Source organism: Ambystoma mexicanum, chromosome 1p, assembly GCF_040938575.1.
Source record: "Ambystoma mexicanum isolate Mex_15411 chromosome 1p, UKY_AmexF1_1, whole genome shotgun sequence".
NCBI lineage: Eukaryota > Metazoa > Chordata > Amphibia > Caudata > Ambystomatidae > Ambystoma > Ambystoma mexicanum.
In genome coordinates, this window is record NC_090921.1 from 1,365,726,407 (window position 1) to 1,365,739,315 (window position 12,909).

The following is a 12,909-nucleotide window of genomic DNA, read 5'->3' on the forward strand; positions in this document are numbered from 1 at the left end:
TTGGACATTGCAAAAGAAGAAATTTGGGCAGAATTCTGTGGAGAGCCTTGGGAATCTGAAAGAAAAATTTGGCAACTGGAGATCAGAGCCATTGTGGGTTCCCCTGGTTCCGGTTCTGGGCCGCCCCGCCCTTTTTGGAGGCAGTCACCAGGATGGGTTTGAACCAGGGGATTTTCTTGCTGTTGGTTCTGGGATGAGATGGTGGGCGGCGGTAGCTCAGTCTCCACATCTCCCCAGTCTGGATTTGCATCCCTAGGGACCCATTTTTCTTTGGGAGGAGTTCCCCCCTCTCTGAAGGAGAAGATCCTTTTCCCAGGATCCTCTGAGGATCCCTCTCCCTCAAATTGGAAGATCTGTACCTCCTCCTCAAACTGAGTCTGTTTGGGTCTTTTGTTTCTCCTACCCCCCCTCTGCTCCTTAGGAGGCAGACTTTCAGGGGCAAGAGATTTTGTTTCCGGTTCCTGGGTTTCCAGGGGCTGTTTACAAGTGAGGAAGGAAGCTTCCTCCAAGGCTTTACACCCCCCTTCCCTTTGTGCCTCCTCCCTGGGAACCATTGAGTTATCGGGCTGCTGCCCCCGTCATTGTTCTGGAACACCAGGTCCAGAGTTGGGTGCATTCTGCGCCGGCATGCCGATCTGAGGGTTCTGCTGAGCCCTCAGTATGTGACCCAGATCCCGCGCCATGTTTTGAACCTGGCGCTCTAACTGGGAAACCCGCTCAGGCTGATACGGGGCCCTGTTTTCTCCCCTGGGCTGATCCCGGGAAGGGTAGCTATCCCTTCTTGGGTAGTACCCCTGGTTGGGAAGATTTGGATACCCCTCCACCCTTGGCCTCCCCTCTCCCGGATTCGGTTGTCTGGGCTCAGGGAATTGGGGAAAGAAGGGTGGAGGATTTTGGGGCTGGAAATTGGGTGGATACCTGGGGAAAAAGTTCTGCCCAGGATTTGGAGAATTTCTGCCCTCCGGTGGGAAGTTAGGAGGGAAGTTCCCCGGGTTAGGTGCTTGGCTGGATCCCCCCCCTTGGGCTGGAGGAGTCCACACATAACCCAGGATGGGTCGATTACCCTTGTAACGGGGACTTACATAGTCAGGAGAGCGAGGGACCCCATTTGTGGGACTACCTCCTTGACTCCCTGTTTGTGACTGGCCCGAGGACCTTCTGGGCCTAGCATTATTAGGTGCAGGTAGGTTTTTAGGCCCCCCCATCTACAAATCCAAAACAGGGGTGACCTTTACCTCTGCCACCTTGGCAGCAGCAGGGGTGCTGTTGGCTTTGGGGTTTTTGGGGGCATTATTTTTATTTTCTATTGGCTTCTGCACCTCGTAGATGCGGGTGGCTTGTTCAATGACCCAGTCTAAAGATCTTTTCTCATGAAAATCTCTCACGATCTGGGTCATTATATATTTGGGCAAGGCATGGAAAAATGTGTTAACAAATTCTCTGCTGTCTGTGCGCACCCTTCTGGTGGTCTGCGCAAAGGCACATTTCAGTTCTTGCACAAACTCTTGTGGGGCCTGATCCTCCCCACACTGCAAGTTGTAGGCTGCCTTGCGAGCCTCTTGGGGATTTCTGTGAACAGAAAAATGTTTTAATATAGCCGCCCTATAGGTGGACCACCTGGAATGATTTTGGTCCTCCAGCCCTGCAAAGAAACTGGAGTACTCTGGGGAGAATGTCCACTTTACATATTGGATACAGCTTTGGCTGTCCTTCAAATGGAAAGTCTCCATCATTTGCTCAAACAACTCTAAGTGCTCCCTTACAGAATACTTGGCATTCTTATGATACGGCGTGATGACACTCCTGATTGCCTTAATCTGCTTTAGGGGGTCCTTAATCAAGGCCCTTTTTGCCTTATTGGCCTTTTTGGTTCGGGTAACCCTGGTCCATTCATCTTCTGACTCAGAGGCACTGCTCCCAGAGGTTCCCGTCTGTTCTTCCAGGTTTTCCCGGATTCTGCGGGCCTGGGAATGGCTGGCAGAATGTGGGAACCTGGTCTCCTGTGTCCTGTACCGCTCAGAGGAGTCTTCAGATTCCTCTTTGCTGCCAGGATTTGATGGGTACCCCCCCCACTGACCTAACTGGGCAGAGGTTTTCAGGATGCCCTTAATGGGCCTACTCTCCTGGGGTTCCCCATCAAATTGCACTGTGCTTGGGTGCCCATACCCGGATGCCCGCCCCTCCATTCCTGGGTGGTACTGGCCTATGAGCCCCATGCTTCTGGCTGGATAGTAATCTGCTATCCCTGTGGCCCTGTGCTCATGTGCGCCAGGGGACATGGGGGTGGCAGAGTCCAGGGACTGAGAGAGATAAAGGCCTCTGGTACTAGGGCTCCTGAGGTTATGCTCAGGAGTTTCCCTTTCCCAGCGACTTTGGTCTCTATCCGCCCCTGCTCCCTGTTGCAATGCAAGAGCCTGTGCCTTCAGTTCCTCAGTTAAGGCCTTACTAGACTCTATCAGTCTCTCCTGCATCGCTACCTGTTGTTGGAGCCTATCATTGTGCTGGCAGAGAGCCTCATTCTCTCTCTGTGTTTCCTGATTGGTCCTGGAGCACTGGGCCAGTCTTTGCTGCAGGAGGGTTACCTCCTGAGCTCTGTCCCTATTGGCCTGCTCCTGTCTTGCCAGAGCCTCCTCCACCCTCCTGGTGTGCTCTAGCAAGTCCTGGTGTTCTTTTTGGAGGTCACCCAGTCCCTGGTGGGCCAGGTGATTTTCTTCTGTTTTTCTTTTTAACTGGCAGACTTCCTGGCCTAAGGCGTCTCTTTCCTGGCTAAGAGCCTGCATTTGTGCCGCCAGGTCGTCCCTCTGCCTTTGGAAGGCACCAGCTTTCTGGCGCTCCTGATCAAACTCTGCCTGGGTATCCAGGTCTTTCAGAATTAGCTTGTTGCTCTCTGCCTTCACTCTATCTAGATGACTTTGCAGGGTGGCTACCTGCTCCGTGCATGCCCTGTTAAAGTCCAATTGTTGCTCCAGCTTTTTCTGGCTCTGCAGTAGGGAGTCCAAACCTTCTTGGTACTCCTTCTGCAAGGCCAGAAATCTGGTATCCTGGTCAGCCTTTTCCTGTTGCAGGATGTCCATATCCCTCTTTATTTTAATGATGTGCTGTCTACTCTCATTTTCTGACTCCTGGCTCCCCTGCAGCCTCTGCTCAGAAGAGACCAGGTCAGATTGGACCTTCTCTAACGCCATCTGTCGCTTGTTCGCCAGATCTTGGCTTTCCGTACATTTATCCTGCATGTCTCCCATATATAGGTACAGGTATGCGGCTATCCTAACCATCTTGTCTTGTTCATCCTTAGCTTTAGGAGCCATGTATAGTTCACTCAGGGCCACATGTAGGGGACCCTGATCTCCCCATATATCTGACCCTGTTTCAGTGACCTGTTGCGTGATGGCCTGCAACCAGACCGTGCGGTCCTGGTGAGTCCACTCACCTCTCACAAATAACTTATGTAAGAAGTGCTCTCTGGCTATTTTCATGTCTACTAAGGTCGTCATTCTAGAGATTGGTCTCTGTCCTGACTTACAGAAATTAGTATTTTATTTTTGCAAAACAGACCTTTTTCTTAGAGCGTTCCTTTGAGGAGTGCTTTACAGCGTAACACAGCGTGTGCTCCGACCGGATATGTGTATCTGGTCAGCTGGCACACTGTATTAATCTGCACAAATGGTAGATCTAACCCAAACGTCCGGCACGAGCCCCCAATTTGTAAGAGGATTCAATTCAACACTACAGCTAAATCAATGCCTAGTCTGGGATACTGAATGGAAACCCTTATTGATATATCTTTATGTCCAGTTCATGCGTTCTGGATGACTACCCCTATATAACACCCCTCTCTTAGAATCCCCCTGACCCCACTGAGCCAAGAAGTAGGTTTGTTTTGCAAATTTAAAAGATTTATTTGAAATAAATTAAACAATGTATAGATATATCACACTTTGATAATAAATTAATAATTGGATATCACACTTAATCTGTTATGATAAAGATTAACAACGGAGAATCTGGCACTAGCACACTTCTTTATAATCACTAAGGAGTTGACATGAAATGGATAAGGTAGCACACTGGTAAATAGGGACAGAAGAATAATGTGCTAGAGAATGCTTTATAGAGTTCAAATGGATGCAATGTTGAATGAAATGCAGTACAGAAAATCACTTGATATGATTTCAACAAAACAATGTAATCACTTTTCTCTGGTAATTCCCTCCCCCCTTTTATGCAATGCAAGGAAATGGAAGAAAAGCACACAGTTCTCAGAAATGCAATCAAATGTAATTCAGTTCACCCCAGCAAGCTTAGACTACAGAAGTTAGAAACACAGGCCCAAAATGCTTTTATATGTGCTGGCAATGAAGTGAAAAATATGCTAAAATGCTTTTAATTCCCTCTAGAGGTTCTAGGTGAGTGAAATATACTTGGGATGAGTTCAGGCTCACTTTAGCAAGGATCTAGGGTGTAACTAGCAGGTTAAACGAATTTTTGGCAACTGAAAGCAAGCTTCTGTTTTCACACGTGGAGAAATTTGCAAATCGCGGCAAAATTCGCGAGTGCGTTTTTCGCGATTGCGGTAGAACTATAGGGGGTAGGAATGCGGTTCCAGGTTCGTAGAAAAGCCACGATTCCCAGCTTTCAGAGGAAAGTTACTGCAAGTCTCTAGGACAAACGGTCACGGAGATATGAGCAATTAAATAAAGGTCGTTTTTCAGATTTGAAATTTTAAAGTTCAAAAAGACAAGTGACAGCTAGCAACTAGAAAATGACAGGTGATAGCTTTTAGGCAGTTCTACTTAGATTAAAATAGATTTAATTATATTATTTTAACTAAGAGATTGGTTCTGCACAGTCTTGCTAGGTACTCACACTATATTCTTGAATTAGATGGGCCTCGCCACGAATCTGGTCAGGTTTTAGACTGGACTCTGGTCTCTGCACTTCACAGTGATCTGGGTCAGCTCTCTCTGGTTCTGCTAACAGCGGTCTGGTCTGGGTCTGCTCTCTCTCTGGATTCTGGAGATTGATGGATTTGAAGTCTGGATCTTTCTGCACAGCTTTCTCTAGAGATTGATGGAGGTAAAGTATGGATTTTCCCGGCAGAGCGTCCCGCTGCAAATGGATTTGAAGGTCCCTATCTGTCCTGACTGTCTGCTTTTATGTGTTTTAAAAGTGGGTGTGTGAGCAGCATCACTAGACCCTACCCCTCTACACTTGCCATTGGCCCAATTCTCCCCTCTCCCATGATTGGGAAAGGAACTGTGAGTCAGAGCGATGTCATTTTATGGCTTGCAGAAAGTCCACTCCTCCTGTCAACTTGCACACAAATCTAGATTTGAACCAAATACATATTTCATAGCTACACAGTGGTTTGAAATTACATGCACCCCTCACATATCACAGGAGGTATCCCCTGTTCAAACTCTGCTCTTCCTGAGAGCTTGCATTCAGAAATGGCAATATTTTGCACTTTTTAACTGGTTTGCAATACTGGACATTACCCCAAATTTACACACATGTGCGCAAGGAGTATGGACATTACTTGATGAAGTGTCAGATTTTTCACATGCACACATTTTGAGTAATATCCTCTTTTCCGCTAAAACCCCCCTGAACATACCACCGGGTCCTAACACGTCTTAAAATGTGGGCAGAAAAATCACAAGAATTATGGTGTCATTTAAATAATTTTCACAAGTCCGTACTATGAGTTATTCATCTTTTTAGAGTTATGTTCTGGCCCCAAAGGGGTGTGGTTTCCCCCCAGCACAAGGTTGAATTTCTGGTTTTTCCAGTTCTGCCAAGCCAGCTTGCTCTCACAGGCAGTGCTCCTCCCCTGTCCTTCCAGGAGGAAGCTCCATTTACGACTCCCGCCAATAAAACATTTGCCTGAGTCAGGACAGGGCTTTGTTCAGAGCTCCTGTATTCTGTGGGGGCTCCCCTTAATTCAATTATCAGAGAGATGGCATATCCTTAGTGTGGCCAGCAAAAGGCAGATAGGCCTGGGAACACAGCTGTGACTCAAGTTTCACTCCTGATGGGGGTAGTTGGTGGGCAGAATTCAGTTCCTTAAGCCAGGTTTCAGATAAAATGTCACTTTTTGTTCCCCAGTTTAAGTCAAGACAATTTTTTACATATGCAGCTAGAATGCTGATTCTAACTTCAAAACTATGACATTTAAACAATTGCAACTTATGTGACACTCAGAAATAGGTCACTCATTTCTTTTAAACATTTAGATTTTTAGTGTCTTTCAGTCCAAATTTACTTAAACTGCTGAAATCCACAGCTCAGCCAGTCTTGTTATAAACCTTCAAGTCACTTTAGAATATAACTTTACATTGTATCCACCTCTCAGTAAGTCTTTCTTTGGCCTGCTTTGGGTTTAGCCAGTTTTACACAAAAAGTCTGGTGGTTTTAAAACGCCGGCTTTCTGATAGTGGTGAGTACTGGTACTGCACCCCTTTTTGGGATTTAAGAAAATGAATTCCCAACAGTTATGGGTTTTCTTTTGGCACTCAGCATTGTCATTCCCAATGGTTTCAGACTACTGTGTGGGTAGTCCAATGGTGGTTTTAGGCAGTGTCCTTCTGTGCCCATAACATCGGCAAAAATGAGTGGCAGCCTATTCTTCATGCATTTCCCTGTGCATTTTCTGGGAAGCTCTGGCCATCATGATGTTTTCCATGTCAGTACTGCACAGTTTTGAGGTAGGGCTTGGATGCGTGGATAAAAACATCCACCATGGTAAACCTTGGAAAGATGGTAAATAAAATTCAAAATACACATGCAAATGGTCTGATCACATTCCCCGACTGTGGTGACAGTTGTTTTCAAGTTTTTTTATTAGGAGCCAGTCTAAAGTGTTGCCACCACTATGGGTTGCAGATGAAACCAACTGCATGAATCCAATGAACTCCAGGGATAGCCTCAGATCCTAAGCTTCTTCATCCAGTGGATTATTTTCCCAGAGATTAAAATCACCTGAAAGGATAAAAGCAGTGGAGTCTTTAGAGGCTGTCAAGGGTTTTGACCCATGTTGAATCAATAGGCTGGGTAGATGTGGGGATGAGCTGTCGCCGCCCATTATTCTATCCCAGAACAAACTAAATCAATAGACTGGGTGGATGTGGGGATGAGCTATCGCCGCCCACATTCACGCCAGAATAGGAGAACTGCGCAGTTGGCACGAGACCACTCCAAAGATACAACCTTCTTGTGGGGGTTCCACATCACCACTCTACTGTAAGGATGCCATCAAAACAATGTTAAGCAAGGGTCCTATACTATCAAGCAAAAGACCCCTCTATTGAAATGCAGTAATTCAAGACAACTCAAAAATGGATGCAGTACCGACAAATTCCCCAAGGTGGCGCTAGCGGTCTAAACTCTGACAGGGAAACTGTATTTAGGAGTTGCAAGAGGGGCAGGGACTTCAAAGCTTGTTAGTTAATTGAAAATCTAGCCACCTGCTGTTCCCAGAGGCCAAGAGGCTGGGAAACCTTAACAACTCAGAGATTCCAGACCAGGAGGCAGGATATCACATGACCCTGTTGATTGATTGAGGAGAGACTTCCAGGCAGCCTGCTGGAGCCCACACAAAAGGCTTTTTCTGTTGAATGGGGTATGTTAATTTTGAGTGTTTCCTGTCAACAGCCCTCTGCCAGCAAGGAGAGACATGTGATCACTGACCCACCCAGACTCCTGGAGGTGGACCCAAACACTGGGGGGGAGTTGAATTGCAACAAATATATATTTTATAGAAACAGTGATAATTTATTGTAACCAAATGACAGGAATGTACAACTTTGAGAGTCTTAGTTTGAAAAATGCCCTCACGATTTGAGTCCAAACTCCAATTTGTACCATGTTCTGGGGCACAACCCCGCTAATTATGATTATTGTAGACAATGTGTTTAAGCTAGAGACATGGAAAATTACTGGAATATATGTGGAAGGTAAATGTACCTTTGTATAATTTTTGATGAAAAACCAATGTTGCAAAACCCACTAAAATCGAAAATAAGTTGCTATTTTTGAATGCAAGCTGCTAGAAACGCCAGAGTCGGGACAGGGACTATCTTTAGTAATATATGATGTGTGTATGTGATGTCAAACAACTGTGTACCTGGGAAATATGTATTTGGATCAGGAATAGATTTGTGTGCACATTGACCAGGGGAGTGTCATTTCTGCAGGTCATAAAAATGACATCACTCTGACACACTATCCCTTCCCAAATCAGGGACCAAAGAATCTATTGACCTATCAAATCAAGAGAGGGGCAGGCTTAGGGATGCTAGCCTCTCCACCAACTTTTTAAAACACATAAAAAGAGACTGCTGGGACAGGTAGAGACATTCAATTCCATTTGCTGCGGAGCATGCTGACCGACGACTTCACATCCAGAGATCCAGACTTCAAATCCATCAATCTCCAGAACCTGTAGCAGAAATTAACTCCACAATTTGTAGCAGAGAGGCCTGAATCCACCAGCTGAATCCTCTTCAGCAGGCCTCAAAACCAACCAAACTATTCAACAGCCGGGCGAGCTGTTTGAATTTTTGCCGAGAATTTTTGCAAGAACCTGTAGCAGTACCCAGAAAGCAGTGTTACATCCAGAATCCAGAGAGGCTAGAACAGCAGAGCTGACCCAGATCGCTGTGAGCAGAACCGGTGCCTGATTGACCCGCCGAGCAGACAGAACCGCAGGCGGACGTGTTGACCAGACCGTGACGAGGCCTATTTCAAATTGATATTGTGAGTACCTAGCAGAACTGTGCAGAACCAATCTCTTAGTTAAAATAATCTAATCCAAACTATTTTAACCTAAGTAGAACAGCCTCCTAGAAATCGTGTCATCTGTCATTTTTAAAGCTGCACAACTGTCACCTGTCAATTCTGCAGCTGCAAGCTGTCACCTGTCATTTTGAGTTTTACTTTAAATCCGAAAATCTACCTTTATTAAATCATCCGTATCTCCGGAACCGTTTGTGCTAGGAACAAACCTAGAACCGACTTCCTACTCCCTATACTTTTTCCGTAATCGTGAGACACACACTCGCGAAATTTACCGCGATTTGCGAGTTGGCCCGATTTCTTCACCTGTAGAAATCAGCAGCTTTTTGCTTCTCTTTGCTAAAATTCGTTTGCAATCTGCTAATCATTCATAGAGTATTGTTGAAGTGAGACTGAACTAATATAAAGTAGTCATCACATACCCTGAACCTCTAGAGGGAATTAAAAGCAATTTTAGCACCTTTTCACTTCCTTGCAAACCACATTAAAGTAATTCGCCTGTGTTTAAAACTCATCCCTGTTTTCTCTAAGCTTGCTGGGGGAACTGGAACTGTGTATTGCATTATAAAGTGTGATTTGTGGGATTCTTGAAGACTGTGTGCTCTCCTTCCATTTCTTGTATTGCATAGGGGGGGAGTGAATTGTCAAAAGAAAAAGTGATCATATTACCTTTTACTAAAATCATAACAAGTTATTTCTGCACTGCATTTTATTCCACCTTGCATTTCCTTGAAACCATCAAGCATTTTCAGCTACCTCATCCTCTACACTACTCCTAAGTAACCAAATCAGTGTACCCCTGTTACATTATCCATTGTTGATCACGGTCGTATTCTGAAGTGTGATATCAGTTATCAATTTATTTATAAAGTGTGATAGATAGATATTGTTGAATTGTCCAAATAAACCTTTTAAATTTGCAAAACAAACCTACTTCTTGGCTCAGTGGGGTCGGGGGGATTCTAAGAGGGGGGTGTTATACAAGGGTTGTCATCCAGAGTACTGAACTGGATATAAAAATACATCAATAAGGGTTCCCTCAGCATCCCAGACTAGGCATTGACTTAGCTGTAGTGTTGATTGAATATCGCTTATAAAAGTGGGGGCTCGGAGCCGGGACATTCTGGGTTAGATTTACCACTTGTGCAGATTAATACAGTGTGCCAACTGACCAGATACACAAATCCGGTTAGATCACCACGCTGTTTTACACTGTGAAAGCATCCCTCAAAGGAACGCTCTAAGGAAAAGGTCTGTTTTACAAAATAAAATACAAACTTCTGTAAATCAGGAAGGAACTCAAATTCCAGAATGACGACCTTGGTAGATATGAAAATAGCCAGAGAGCACTTCTTACATAAGCTATTTGTGAGAGGTGAGTGGACTCATCAGGACCAAACGGTCTGGTTGCAGGCAATCGCGCAACAGGTGACTGAAACAGGGTCAGATACATGGAGAGATCAGGGTCCATTACATGTGGCCCTGAGTGAATTATACATGGCTCCTAAAGTTAAAGATGAACATGACAAGATGGTTAGGATAGCGGCATATCTATATATGGGAGCCATGCAGGACAAATGTGCTGAAGGCCAAGATCTGTCAAGTAGGCAACAGATGGCATTAGAAAAGGCCCAATCTGACCTGGTCTCTTCTGAGCAGAGGCTGCAGAGGAGCCAGGAGTCAGAAAATGATAGTAGGCAGTATATCATTAAAATAAAAGAGGACATGGATAGACTGCAACAGGAAAAGACGGACCAGGATACCAGAATTATGGCTTTGCAGAAGGAGCACCAAGACAGTTTGGACTCCTTACTGCAGAGCCAGAAAAGGCTGGAGCAACAGATCAATTTCAACAGGGCATGCACAGATCAGGTAACCACCCTGCAAATCCAACTAGACAGAGAGAAAGAGGAAAGCAATACATTGATTTTGAAAGACCTGGATACCCAGGCAGAGTTTGATGAAGAATGCCATAAAGCTGGTGCCTTTCAAAGGCAGAGGGACGACCTGGCGTCACAAATGCAGGCTCTTGGTCAGGAAAGGGATACCTTAGGCCCGGAAGTCTGCCATTTAAAAAGAAAAATTGAAGAAAATCACGTGGCCCTCCAGGGGCTGGGTGACCTCCAAAAAGAGCATCAGGGCTTGCTAGATCACACCAGGAGGGTGGAGTAGGCTCTGGCAAGAAAGGAGCAGGCCAGTAGGGATGGGACTGAGGAGGTAACCCTCCTGCAGCAGAGACTGGCCCAGTACTCCAGGACCAATCAGGAGGCACAGAGAGAAAATGAGGCTCTCTGTCAGCACAATGATAGGCTCCAGCAACAGGTAGCCATGCAGGAGAGATTGATAGAGTCTAGTAAGGCCTTAACTGAGGAACTGAAAGCGCAGGCTCTTGCTTTGCAACAGGAAGCAGGGGCGGATAGAGATGAGGTTCGCTGGGAAAGAGAAACTCCTGAGCATAACCTCAGGAGCCCTAGTACCAGAGGCCTTCATCTCTCCCAGTCCCTGGACTCTGCCACCCCCATGTCCCCTCGCGCACATGAGCCCAGGGCCACGGGGATGGCAGATTACTATCCAGCTAGAAGTATGGGGCTCATAGGCCAGTACCTCCCAGGAATGGATGGGCGGGCATCCGGGTATGGGCACCCAAGCACAGTGCAATTTAGTGGGGAACCCCAGGAGAGTAGGCCTATTAAGGGCATCCTGAAAACCTCTGCCCAGTTAGGTCAGTGGGGACGATACCCATCAAATCCTGGCAGCAAGGAGGGATCTGAAGACTCCTCTGAGCGTTACAGGACACAGGAGACCAGGTCCCCACATTCTGCCAGCCATACCCAGGCTCGCAGAATCCGGGAAAACCTGGAAGATCAGACGGGCACCTCTGGGAGCAGTGCTTCGGAGTCAGAGGATGTATGGACCAAGGTGACCCAAACCAAAAAGGCCAATAAGGCAAAAAGGGCCTTGCTTAAGGACCCTTTGAAACAAATAAAGGCAATAAGGAGTGTCATCACGCCTTATCATAAGAACGCCAAGTATTCTGTTTGGGAACACTTGGAGCTCTATGAGCAAATGATGGAGACTTACCATTTGAAGGACAGCAGTAGCTGCATCCAGTATGCCAAATGGACATTCTCCCCTGAATACTCCAGTTTCTTTGCGGGGCTGGAGGACCAAAACTATTCAAGATGGTCCACATACAGGGCGGCCATCTTGAAACATTTTTCTGTGCACAGAAATCCTCAAGAGGCTCGCAAGGCAGCCTACAATTTGCAATGTGGGGAGGATCAGGCCCCACAAGAGTTTGTGCAAGAATTAAAGCGTGCTTTTGCGCAGACCACCAGAAGGGTGCGCACGGATAGCAGAGAATTTATCAATACGTTTTTCCATGCCTTACCCAAATACATAATGACCCAGCTCGTGAGAGATTTTCATGAGAAAAGATCTTTAGACTGGGTCATTGAACAGGCTACGCGGATCTTTGAGGTGCAGAAGCCCATAGAAAATAAAAATAATGCGCCGAAAAACCCAAAAACCAACAGCACCCCTGCTGCTGCCAAGGTGGCAGAGGTAAAGGTTGCCCCTGTTTTAGATTTGGAGATGGGGGGGCCTAAAAACCTGCCTGCACCAAATAATTCACAGCCCAGAAGGCCCTCGGGCCTGTCACAGACAGGGAGTCGAGGAGGTAGTCCCACAAATGGGGTCTCCCGCTCCCCTGACTATGTAAGTCCCCGCTACAAGGGAAACCGACCAATCCTGGGTTATGTGTGGACTCCTCCAGCCCAAGGGGGGTGATTCAGCCAAGCACCTGACCCGGGAAACTTCCCTCCTAACTTCCCCCAGGAGGGCAGAAATTCACCAAATCCTGGGCAGAACTTTTTCCCCAGGTATCCACCCAATTTCCAGCCCCAAAATCATCCATCCTTCTTTCCCCAATTCCCTGAGCCCAGACAACCCAATCCGGGAGAGGGGAGGCCAAGGGTTGAGGGGTACCAAAATCTTCCCAACTAGGGGTACTACCAGAGAAGGGATAGCTACTCTTCCCGGGACCAGCCCAGGGGAGAAAATAGAGCCCCGTATCAGCCAGAGCGGGTTTCACAACTTGAGCGCCAGGTCCAA